This window comes from Pipra filicauda, unplaced genomic scaffold (assembly GCF_003945595.2).
Source record: "Pipra filicauda isolate LSUMZ 115617 unplaced genomic scaffold, ASM394559v2 scaffold7_size6619720_pilon, whole genome shotgun sequence".
Classification (NCBI taxonomy): Eukaryota; Metazoa; Chordata; class Aves; order Passeriformes; family Pipridae; genus Pipra; species Pipra filicauda.
The window spans coordinates 4,609,310-4,622,193 of record NW_024104976.1 but is presented as its reverse complement, the minus strand read 5'-3'; the positions used below and the strand labels follow the sequence as shown (position 1 = coordinate 4,622,193).

General features: G+C 38.2%; 1 protein-coding gene across 11 annotated transcripts in view; it reads right to left on the bottom strand.

Annotated features, from left to right (window-relative positions):
- TCF12 (transcription factor 12) overlaps positions 1-12,884 on the bottom strand; it is a 162,000-nt gene that overhangs the window by 55,698 nt on the left and 93,418 nt on the right. The gene's annotated exons all lie outside the window — the stretch shown is intronic.

The window sequence follows — 12,884 nt, the reverse complement described above, 5'->3', positions numbered from 1 at the left end:
TGATTTAGGAGAACACAGTTTTTCCACAGTTGATGCTATGCTGAGCATTGGTTTAGTCCGAAAATCCTGACTTGGAGTGAAACCCACAGAACTGTTTGTATAAAAAACATTTGTACCAGGTGGCAAAAATGTGTTCACTGCACTTCACCCCAGCAGCTGAATCCAGCTTTCTCATGGAGCTGCAGCCACTCTGCACTGCACACACCTTTAATGTTTGCCAAATTGGACAGTGTTGGATCACCATGGATCCAGCAGCCTTCAGAGGGCAAGAGATTGGATTTCTTCATACTTGATCATTCCACAGTGCAGTGTTCCCATCACAGAGGGGCCAAGCAGGGCTGTGGGATGGCAGGACAACAGGGATGTTCTTCTCACATTCATCTGCACTGACATTTCATTGTCAGGGGATGCTAAGACACAAACTCTTGACTAGAGTAATTTTTATTTTATTAATCAAAAGTCACCCTAGTTAAACTTTCTCCTTCAGCCCCACTGCTCCCAAGCCAACACTCCTCCTCCCCACTCCCAACAACGAGCCCTCAGGTTCCCAAGGCTGTCACACAAGTCCACTTTGGGCTGGATTATGGCAGGAACTGTTTGCCCTCCAGGGCTAGAGCAGCCCACTGGAACAGGGGCACAGGCCGTTGCTCCTGGCTCTCCTCTCCTTTCCTTCTGAGGCCTAATTCCCAAATTCATAAACAAATTCATAAACAAATGTACTTTTTGGATTACATTCTATCCTTCAAGCTGGCTCTTTTGGTGTGACGACTTGTGAAAGGTGAGACTAACTCAGCTCTCAGGAAGGTACTAAACCCCTTCTGCAATGCAGTGGGATTAACAGAAAAATCCAGAGTTCATACAGAGTTACAAAATACATACATAAAATAAGCATTTTTCCAGATAAATGGTTTTGCATCATATCACTACTGAAATGTCTTTTACTTGTTTGATGACTAATTTGAGCATGAGAAATCTTATGTTCTAATTGAATAGAGTGGGATGTGAAAGAGTCACCCCACTACAAAGTAAAGGAGGGCCCAAAAGTGTTAACTATTCCATACAGAAGTTTGAAGATCAAAGTTAATTATTAAAAATGTTACAGCAAATAAATAGCTTCCTCTCAGCTCAATTTTTTCACTGTTATTCTTACAATAAAACAGCCTTTGAATCAGAATTGTTAATGTAAAACTCATTCTGAAATGAGATACTCTGATAGGGAGTGACAAAAGTATACAGCAAATGCATGGAAAGGGAAATCTGCTTGCAGTCTGTTTCAAGGTTTGCTAATTTTGCCTTTGTCAAATAGTAAAGATTTTATTGTTTTGCAGAAAACATCATGAACATCAGAATATTTGGCTTACCCAGTGTAAATCTGAATTTAGCAAAGATATTATTCTAAACATTTATTTCAGTCCTAGTGGTGAACACTGTGCAGGAAACCCGGGCAATGTTTTGTGAAGAGCAGCTCCTCCAAATCAACACTGTCCAAAAGAAGTGACACCAGTTCTGCACTCAGCTCAAGACCTGACATTCTTGACCAAGAACACCAGGACTGAAGGAAAGTTTCTTTACATAGCCTGTGGGTCAGGGAGGCAGTACTGTGATAGCTGTCACTTCAGGTAGCTGATGCCAGGTCCCAGTCACAGGCCCCCACGGACCTCTGGAGGTGGGATGGTCCTGCCCCACTTGCTCAGAGCTGCTGTCAAACACCATCAGGGGCTATGTCCCATTCGCATTAAAGATAACCCTCCCTGCTACCCCCCAGCACCTCCTCCTGATCCTTGGCAGGGATTTTGGAAGCACAATGGGATCCATACAGATGCCTCCGATAAAAGGGAAGTGAGGGTCCTTAGTTCCTCTGTTCCCCCATTCATTAGGAGAGGGGGGGAGAGATTACCAAAAAAAAAAAAGAACCAATCAACCAAAAATCCAACAAACTCATCAGCAGAAACTTTTAAATTCATTTCCACAAAGTCATTCCAAAAGGCAAGGATCTATATCTTTTCTAGACTTGAACTCCAACCTTTACTCCATGACATTTGCCACTCTTGCTCTTGTCCTAAGCATTCCAGTTCGTGACATTTTCACTGGGCCCTGAATTTCAAAGCAGGCTGGCTACTACAACAGCATAAACTTGGTGTATAAGTAATATAATACATACCCAGTAAATCTCAAGATGTGCAACAGACTCTAAAGAAGTTTTCTGATCTATACTATGTTTGGGTAAGAATGTTTTATTAAAAAAAAAAAAAAAAGATTAAAAAAACCCAAACAACACAAAACTACAATGCTCTTCTACCATTTATACAATCAAATGAAGCATCTGTTTAAAATTTTATAATTGTTCCTCAGTCTTCCAAAACAATATAAAAATAGATGTCATTAGTTCAGCCCATTGATTTTTCTGCCCGTTTGAACCAATTCAGAAGCAATATTGATTAGGACTGATCCTTTCCTAAGGGCACCTGATAAAGAAAGGAATACAAAAATACCACTGAGGATAGCAAAAAAGCTTTGTATTATCAGCATCAGGCTTCTCCTGACTAAGTGCCCGAGGTCCCTGCACAAGGCAGATCACTTACATATGTAGTTAGCTGCGTTCTCCACAGAGAACCTTCACGCTCACTCTGAACCTCATCTGCCAAGCACGGATCCAATTACTAAAGAATAATCAATGACTGGTTACTCTCCTGAACGCTGTCGAGTCCTTGTCTGTATTACTGTTGTAAATAAACAGGCATCAGCCTTCAAAATTTGCCCCTTTGGATTTTATAATGCATATTGCTGGTTTCAAGAAGTTATTTAAAGCAATATTTTCCCTAAGGAATGAGTGTTCGATAACCAACTTTAAAAAAAATTAATAAAAGAAAAAAAGGCTTTTATTATAGTCAACTAAGAATGCAGCAAGCCTGATTCCAAAGAGAACAGAGTAAAAGAGGTAAACATGACTGCTTTACTTTTCAGATTTATTCCTTTCAGGGAAACCAAGGAACAGTTTTGACAGCCTCAGGGAAAATGGCATGGCCTGACCCAAACAGGAAAGGCTTTCACAGGGGCCACTATCCCAGCAAATGCTTTAAAGGGATCACTTTCCTAAAGAGTATTCTCATAAAAATTAAACGCAGAGGAGTCATCTATTCAAGCATTGCCAGGGTGAGGTGGGTGAAAAAGAGTCATATCTGGTGTGAGGGGTGTATTTATGCACCTTTGTCGCAGAAAACAAGTAACTTTGCATGGCAGCTGCACTTTGGTGCAGGCAGAGTCAGCTTCCATTCAAACTAACAAGCCAATCAACCTCATGCTTATACCAAAATTATATGCCTGAGATAAAAAAAGCTCCTCAGTCAACTTATTTTAAAATGGTTTTTAAAGTGATTCTTTCGAAGAATTTAAGAATAAAAGTAAAAGAGAGTTTGACTAATTTGGAAGTTTTCTTTTCCCCGGGTCAACTCTGTGAATCTTTAGATACAATTTGATGCCAAAACACTGCTCTGCCTTCAATGATCTTCTAGGACACCAGCCAGCAGAACGCTAATATGTTGGTAAACATTTCTTTCATTTTCTTACTTTGATATAAAAAAAAAATGTGGACAAGTAAAGGCCTACAGATGTCCTTATGTAATATTCCTTGCAGCTCCCTAGCCTTTAGGGTATATGTAGAGAGGAAAGCCAAGCAATCCTGCAAAATACACAAAGTTTTAACAAACACACTCCATGCACTACACAAATAAAGCTTTACCTTTTCAAAAATGTATTTGCTACATCAGTCAGCCTTGTGCTTCTTGGTCTAAATCTTGTTCACGTGCTTTTTTTAAATACAAACATTGGCAAATGCTTTAAGAACTCAGATTTTCCTAGTGCAGCCATAGCCAAACTATGCAATAGTTTCATCCAAATACAACTGTGTGCCTTTACATTATTCATTATTTTCTATCAAAAGAATAATATGGTTGAGAATAAAAGCATTAGCCCATTATATGCAACTGATTATGACAGGCCCATTATGCTGGCATAATAAGGCAGGCTGCTTTGGCAGTGAAATGAGAGCTGCAACCTACCAACTGCAAACTTAGATCTTGAAATCCTCCCCAGCAGTCAAACAGATTCAGCTAGATTTTATTTTTCCTGGTTTTTTTTCATTACCTTCCTTTTCATAAAGTTCATGCTTTGAGTCTTAGTAGTCAAGCTGTCCCTGTTTAAAGCAGAAAAACTGTCTAGAGGTTAAAAAAACCCAACTGAGCGTTTAGTTAAAAATTGGGAGCTTGGATACTTTACTTTTACAAAATAATGCAATGCAACACCACCCATCTCAATCAGATGCCTCCATTATCCCACCACAGCCACGGACAAACTCACTGGGCATTTCTGTGTTCCTCAGAACCACACAGAGCAGATGGCAAGTGCATTCCTGGCCTTACTGTAAACTTGAAATGGTGCCCTGGGTAGAGCACAAGTTTCATGTCCATGTCCTTACACTCAGGGAGCTGTTTGGATGACTTAGAGCACGGATATAATGTGTCTCTGATTGCCTTATAGGAAAATTTGCATAAGACAATTTAAAAGAAGGTAACAAAATGGAAAAGTCAAACTCTGCTAAACTTGCAAAATCGCACAGCTAAGTTGTGTATTTTGCTACTGTGTTTCCAAAGGAAAATCTAGCACAAAATTAAAACATTCACAAGTAATTGCTCTGTGAGATCCTCGTACAGCACAGAGGTTTGGGCTGCAAAAATACCATTCACTCGAGTTCCACGTCATGCAGCTTAAGCCAAAAATATAACTAAGATATAAAGTGTTGCATTTCACTTTACTCAAGTCTCCAATCTCTGGAAACTGTAATGAATATGCACTACAAAATAGGAGCTGGATTTGGAAAAACACTGACATATGATGTAAATTCATTTTAAATTTAAATTTTAGAGATATGTTTGCAATTATCAGCATGTTGTTAAAGAATCTCATCCTGAGAATATCATCAAATAGTAATGTGAAATACAGTGTTACCATTTTGAGAACAAAGGGACTCTGAATGAGTAATCAATAGCAACTGGCAGAAAATGAGGCATTAATTATGATCCTCTCTAGTGTTTTGTCTCAAAAAAGGTTTCATTAAATATATTGTGCTAACCTGTACATCTTCAAGCCATTACCAATAGATTTGATCAAATACATTTTTGGACTGTTTCTGGAGGAGGAAAATATCAGAATCAGAAAAACCAAAACAACATCTAAAGTATTATATGATAACTTGAGCTTTTTTTCTTGATCAATTTAAAGGAAATGAGGGGCTGCTAATAAAACATCTCAGGAGAGGATCATCTAACAACATGTTGATAATTGCAAACATATTCCTCATTTAAAAAAAAAATACTTAGATCTTATAATCTCAATGTAGTCTCTCGAAAATTTAATTATCATCTCCTATACCTAAAGTATCATGCAGGTTTGAGAAGATAATGACAGTCATCCATCAACTGCATCCTGCCAGTGTAATCAGGCTAATCTAGCTCACTGGATTAAAAACCAGCTACCTAGGGTACTAAATACTGAAGTGATGCAACATCACAAACAAAATAACATTTAGCTTTACTGTCTTTCCAATTATTGTTAACGCTGATGAATATCAAGTTATCAATATATTCTCTTCTTACACCAAAGCTTTTCCAGATCACCATGAGCTGCTTATTCATGTGTGTACTAAGCAGAATCTGCTACTATGGCAAATTCTGTTTATATGTAAATATACTGGGACTGAGCACAGGGGCAGAGGAGAGAGAAGAAAGAAGTTTATTCAGAATTACATATATGGGGTTTTTTAAGCAGTCAGAAGAGTAAAGATTAAATGCGAAGGGAAGGAAACATTTTCTATTCTTTCTACATCTAAAGGGCTTTAAAGCACCTGATTAACACACATATTTTGAAGAGTCCCTTCCTTCTCTTCTGCAATACTGGCTTCCCTGCACTGATAGTGCCTATTGGCAGGACTACAAATTCTGTTTTACGCTTCTAAAGCAGCCCCCTGCTGCTGTTGGTGTCCAATCCCGGAGGTTATGCTGGCTCAGCTTGTCTCCGTTCATCCCCCCGGGCAAGGTATTTTCGCCTTGCTGACTGAATTGGAGGAAGGCATTACTAAGCATTGTGATTACAGGTCAGCCACCCCTCCCTTTGCCTTTGAATCTTCTCGCTACATTATGAAAACAGTAATTTGAACAGCTTCCTTACTGTGATGATACAAAAGCAGGTTTTCAGAGAACTCCAAAATGTAGAAGAGAAGCTGCTGAGGGCTTATTCATCTACTTTTTAATTTTTTTGGTACCAGCCTCGCAGCTTTTCTCTATGATTTCAAGATATAAGCGTGAGGAGTCAACATTATAATAAAAGACTTCCCACTACATCTTATTTACAGAAGTCAGACTACAAAGGATACTATAAAACTCGAATTATCCTTGCATCTGTTTCTCCCTCTGCATCTTCGGTAAAATTATTTATTTCAGACCATTGGTAGAATGTTTCATGTATCCAGTACTGGGAGCTGTACATCTCTCCCACACAACCAAGAGAAAAATCTCTCTTGCTCTTAAGCAGCAAGTCAGAAAACGTGTAACATGATGAGGGTTCATTAATATAGCAACCAGATAATTGTTAGGACTTAACATGCAGGGCCCATATGTTTTCACATATGATCAAGTGAGAGCTCAGTTCAATACCAGGGGGCTAAGAAAAGGATAGACACACCCAGGAAGTATCTTAGGCTAGAATCAAATCCCCCTAATAAATGTTGCCCTTCTCTCCCTGCTCTTCAGAAACCTGTGCCATCAGGAACACTAGCATCTTGAAAAACACTCCACAACACAACTGAAATGAAAGCAAGTTGGATGGTTTAGCTCCACAAAAGAGGAATCAAAATTGGTCTTGTGCTTCTTTCCATCCCTGACTGTCTGCCTAAACTGGAGTCTCCCCCAGCCCATCCCAGGAAGCAAAGTAGCAGGTTGCCTACACCACTCATCTCCTCCTTCCCAATTCTACTCTTGGCCTGTATTCTTTTTGAGAGCAGTTATCTGTGCAGATGTGAAGTTTAGGAAGGGACTTCATCTCCTATGAAGTAAGAGAGGAAGGTAAATGGGGGCTTAGCATACTAGAGTAGTTACAGACAAAAGGAATAAACACTTAAAGAAAATCCAAAGGGCAATCCAGCTCATTCAGACACACAGGCATGGCTGGGAGGACAGAACTGAGCTAATATTTTCCCCATCCTCCACTAATACCGTAAATTTGTAATTGAGAAGCACCCAGCTCTGAGGCAGCCAGATTAGCTGGACACAAACAGTAATTCACCACAGAAATTATATCTGCACTCCATGGTGTAACATGCTTTTTACTTCCTCAGGCAGCAGTGTGCAAGATACCATATACTGATTTACAGGATATTCATAACCTTAAACACAAGTAAACACAATCAAAAAAATAAAGGTGGCAAGAAAATTTGCCAAACCTAAACAGCCTGACAAAGAAGGGCAAAGACAAGAAACAGTTTGTCTGGTAAGACATTCAAAATGATTCCTTGCAGAACTGCTCCCCCTTTATAAATAGCATCCCTCCTCCAACTAGAACGAATTCCTAACACCTGCTACCCGCTCCAGTCCGGGGGGAATGTCTTCCCTGATTAACTTCAGGTGGTCACCTCCAGCTTGATACCGAAAAAAAGAAATCTAGCCTGTGCCCAGCACATTTTTACTTTCTAAAAAGGTTCTGCAGGCTCCTTATCTGCTGAGAGACAGGAGATATTTTCCCAATAGCACAATAAGTAATTCATTTCTAATAAATCATGATCAAGAGGAAGTTAATATTGCTTGATTCTACCCGAGAAGTAAAATGAAGCAAAACAAACTGAAGTTCTGGCATTCCATCTGCCCTTAAACTATATATCCCTCTCCCCATCCCAATCTTTTAAGATGGTATCAGCTGGCAGAATCCAGAGTCACTGCTTCAGTTAACATTCTGTCAGCCTTTCCTTCGGCAGCTGCATTTCTTAGAGATTGAGAGCTCAGCTGTAAAAATCTGCTTTGGGGAGACACCTGATATCAAAAGTGTCAGAGAAGAGGAGATTAAAAAGAGAAAATTTACCAAATAAAGTCAGTTTGTCAGTTTTAAAGTTATATTGCTATTAAAACCCACACACATGTAAAAGCCTTAAAATTTTTTATACTTCCATAACTCAGTATTGCTCAGACTTAAATAGACATTATGTTCTCTAAACTGTTGCTAAAACTATGTGAGGAAGAAAAGTAACTGGTGCCACTGTTTGTCATCTTTCTGAGGCCCCGCAGAGAGGAAAGGTCCAGAATCTCATACAATTTTCTGCCTCATTGGAAAGATCCATCTAAAGCATCTTCAAACACACACCTGCAGTGAGGAGGAAGAGCTTCCTTGTTGCTGTTTAATAGACTCTGTTAAATAGAAACTTTAGCAAACATCCTTGGAGCAACTGCAGAGAATGCAGCTATTGGGGGCTGCACCTGCAGGAAGACTTATTTGGATGCTTTCAAACCCATTTAAAGAACAGCCACATTTTAAAATACAATGTGCTACAAATACCTTTTTCTACTCTGACTCTTACATTCCAAGTAACATCTCGGCTGTCAGATACCACTGAAACACTACTGTGCCCCACTAGTCACAATCATTCATTTCTTTCACTCTTATCACTTCCAAGTTTTTTGTTCTTACAAAACTTGTATTTCCAATTACATTTTTCATACTGTTCTTGACTTGGCCATTTTTGTCAGCAAATCTCATTTCTGCTTCCCACATACATTTTTATATGCTCTCACCTCCTAACACTCACGTTTTTGTCTCTATGCTTATTCTTCCAGCTGTTACCTGATGCTTTACTAAAAAATTTAAATCAGGTAATCTTCTCCATTACACTCTGTAAGTGTCTTACAATTACACAGTTTATGAGCATATTAAAAATACTTCTAGGTTGGTGCTGTTCAGTTCTATTAATTCTTCTCTATGTATTAAGCTGGTATCTAGATCCTACTATAGATATTTTCACTTTTGCTTGACTAATCCTCAACATCCTACCAGTAACATAAAAAAAAGTTGCCATTTTTGCCCATGCACAATATGAGCAAGGTTTTCTCTTCTCCCTAGACAGCTCAAACTTCTGGAATTGTACTCTTATTACACTTCCTTAGCCTGTGAGATGGCTGTTAGAGAGTGTACTCTGAGATAACACTTGCCCCAACATTGCAGATTTGAATTCTGCTCAAACTGTTCTAAAGTCTCTTTAAATTTTAAAGAGGCAAATTACTGACTATGCAAAGGCAAAGTAACGTACACTTGCAAACATTTCTTTTGCTAAAGTGATCATTTGTTAAATTGCCCAAGAAATTGGTGCTAAAGGCATTTTTTGAGTTTATTTCAAAAGTTTTTAAAGTGTTTGTTAAGAGACATTTTTTTTTTTTCACAAAAACATCCCCAAACTTTTTAGTCTGTGAAGGATGTAACAACCAATAAATACAGTTGTTCATGCTATAATTTTATTCTTTAATACCAAATTTGCAGACAAGATACAAACTTTTAAAATTCCACATTAAATTGTGAAGAAAGGAGAAATTGGTAAAGTCTGAAAAGCTGTCTGAAATCATGTCTTAGTATGTTTACTTGAAGTATATTCCCATAAGGAGCACTAAGTGTGGTGCTAATGTGCATAAAATCTTACTGTCATACTGCAAAATTCAGGCTAATTTAATAATGCCTGATGTGCATTACATCATATTGCAGTGATGTAATAATATGTTGCTAAATGAGTCACCTCCCATTAACTTCAGGGCAACAGCAGAGTTGATGGCTAGTGAAGGAAAAATGGTACAGCAATATTACTGGAAATATGGATGGGCCATCTTTCCACTGGATTTCTTTTTCATCTAAAAAAATCAAGATTCTGAAGGAGCCTTAGTTATTACCAATATACACAAAACTTACATAACAATAGCAGCATAAATGAGTTAAAAATCTATCTGCCACTAAATAAAATATATGTAGTGTACAGATTATCATATAGATTCTTCATATGCTCTCTGTGTAGTACTATATATTCCATGGAATATGTCTATATATCATGGACTATAGAGTAGTAAATATTTTATACAGTATTATATATATATAATTGTGCATAGTCTAAGTTAAATGTATTTAGTATAATCAATCCATAGCTCCCTACAGCATTCAAGTGTACTACAGATTTACCATCAAAGTTTTTTCTACGTGAATTTTGTAACTTTTCCTGTGTCCCACCATCATGCAGAACATAGAGATAGTGAGTTAGAAAAATAAATAAGGATATGTCTCTTTGTAGAAAGACTACACTTTAAATCAAAAGTGCTGAATGCCTCTGAAGTTCTTGCCCAGCATCCATTACATTTAGTAGTTGATTCTATCTCCTTTCCCACACATGGGACAGCATGCAGACTTGAAATTATTATGAAGGAAGGGTAAATGTGTTATCTCCACATGGCAGAAAATCCATAATGTCTATTTTTCATGCATGATTGTTTAGAATGAAAACAGAATGTTAAGGAGATAGTCACCAACAATTTACTGTCTTGAGCCCAGAGATGCCAGTGGGGAGAGACTGTGCCTGGCACACAAGAACAGGCCCTGGGAGGCTGAAGGAGCAGCCCCCCCTCTCTCCACCAATTATCCAGGGCCCTCACGGGCTCCTGGGGATAAAGTTCGCCTCTGTGAAGACCCACAGAAACAATTAGAAGAATTAGTGTAACAGCTACACATGTACTGCACATTTATCTCCATTTCAGTTTGGAAATAGTGCAGATTCCTGGCTTTCTTCGAGCTCAGACCTGTCAGAGCCACGAGCAGGGACAGCTGGGTACCTTTTGATGCCACTGGAAATGGGAGTCGTGCATTCAATATCTGAAGTCTAATCTTGTTTCCTTTACATAAGCAACAGCTTTCAGTACTAGATGGCACAAATGTGAAGAAAATCTCTTATTACAAGAAGCTTTCTGAAAGTTTAATCTTTACCTGATTTAAGATTAGTGGAAAGATGCCCTTCCCAAATCTGCAATTACAAGGCCAACAGCAATTGTGGAATCCCCCACAAAAATCACAAACCACCAGGCTCCCTCCAACTCAAAGACACAAATAGAGACTTTATGTCAAGCCATGTAGCATTGCATTTCATTCTGACAGCAAAACAGAGTTTTTATATTTCATCTAAGAGCTGTCATTTCACTATCCAGGCAAAAGTTTTCGATAGTCATCTCAATAAAGCCTCGATTTGTCATCTTATCCATCCACTTAGTCTATATACTCTTAGATACTCCTTTTTGGCTTGCTTTAAACACCTGACAGGAAGAAAACCTGAAAATCTGCACTTCTGTTAGACAAATATTCATAAATTAGCCACATTTACATTCTTGTGACTAAATGTTATATCTGAATCACAGTTCATTACCTAAGTTGCTCAGATTCTTAAGTTACACTGAAAATCAATCACACTTCAACTCCTACAGCCTAAATATAAAGCCTGTAGGTAGCCAACAGTCCCTACCAATCACTGCTTAGATTATTTTCAGTAAAAGGTGAGAAGTGATACTAAGATTCTTAAACATTGCAGTTTACAGTGGTCTTGAAAATTTTCATTCCAGCCCTCTGTAAACTTAACAGGAAGTAAAAATTAAAACTCATCACACACTCGCACCAGGTTATTAAAATCATTTACACCAGTGACATATATAAGAACTATGGTAGGAGAAGGACAAGTTTAAGAGTATTTGGAGAAGGTAGGTATTTTCAATTAATCTGTACCCAGAAGATATACTCAGAAGACCAACTGGCTCTTGCCATTCCTGCCATTTCAGAAACCTTAGCCACTGTCTTTGAAAAACCCATGGTTTGGAGAGAGTGCAGAGGCTAAAAAAGAGTAGGATTGCCTGGTTTGAGAGAGGAAGAAAAGCAGTGGCTTGTAATTCCTCAACAATTTAAATTTCCTTTTTTTGAAGAATACTGGAAAAAATAGACTGCAAATGTCAGAAGATAATGAAGAAGTGATTCAGATTCAGCTGGAATAAACTATGTAAAACCAAACTCATTTCCTTCTCAGATTGTATAAGAGATGTTTTAATGTGGCTTTTACTACTTTTGCATTTCACAGGTGAACTAAGGAATCAAGGACAACTAAAACTAGTGCTGAATACAGAGCATAGCTGATTAAAAAACAGCTAAGAGTTCATGATCAGCAGTGGGTGAATGTATTAACTGAGACTTTGCAGGCGTCTGTTTTGGGCATCATTCCACCTCTTAATTAGTGAGTTGGATGAAAAATGAAGACTACATTTACTAAATTCACAAAACAAATAACCCATAAGGATCTCCAAATGCAGTGCAAGCCTGGAATTCAAAATTGGACTCACAAATTTCGAGATGGTAGAAGCAATGTGTTAAAAAAGTGAATACATTTTCGTACGTGGAACCTGTAAACTGAAAAATACAGGGTGAGGAATGACAAGCCAGCCAGCATTACCATAAAAAGGTATTGGGAAATTTTAGATCACCATGATTCAAACAGGTATCAGAGACTGGGTATTTGTTAGGGGAAAAAAGTAAATACCATACAGCAAAAAAATCACAGTATTGTCAGAAAGATCTAGAAAATTTCTTTTTGCCATGGTGGTCAGGCCTTAGATGAGGTACCTGATCTAGTTAAAACACTGGAATTTCCTGGGGTTCTGAATGTACTGAAGAACATTCAGAGTAGTGCATAAGCTTTTCTACTAATGTTTCAATCTGAGACAGACCCTGTTACATATCCACTATGAAAATATACCTATACAAGGGCACTATACACACCCATGTGA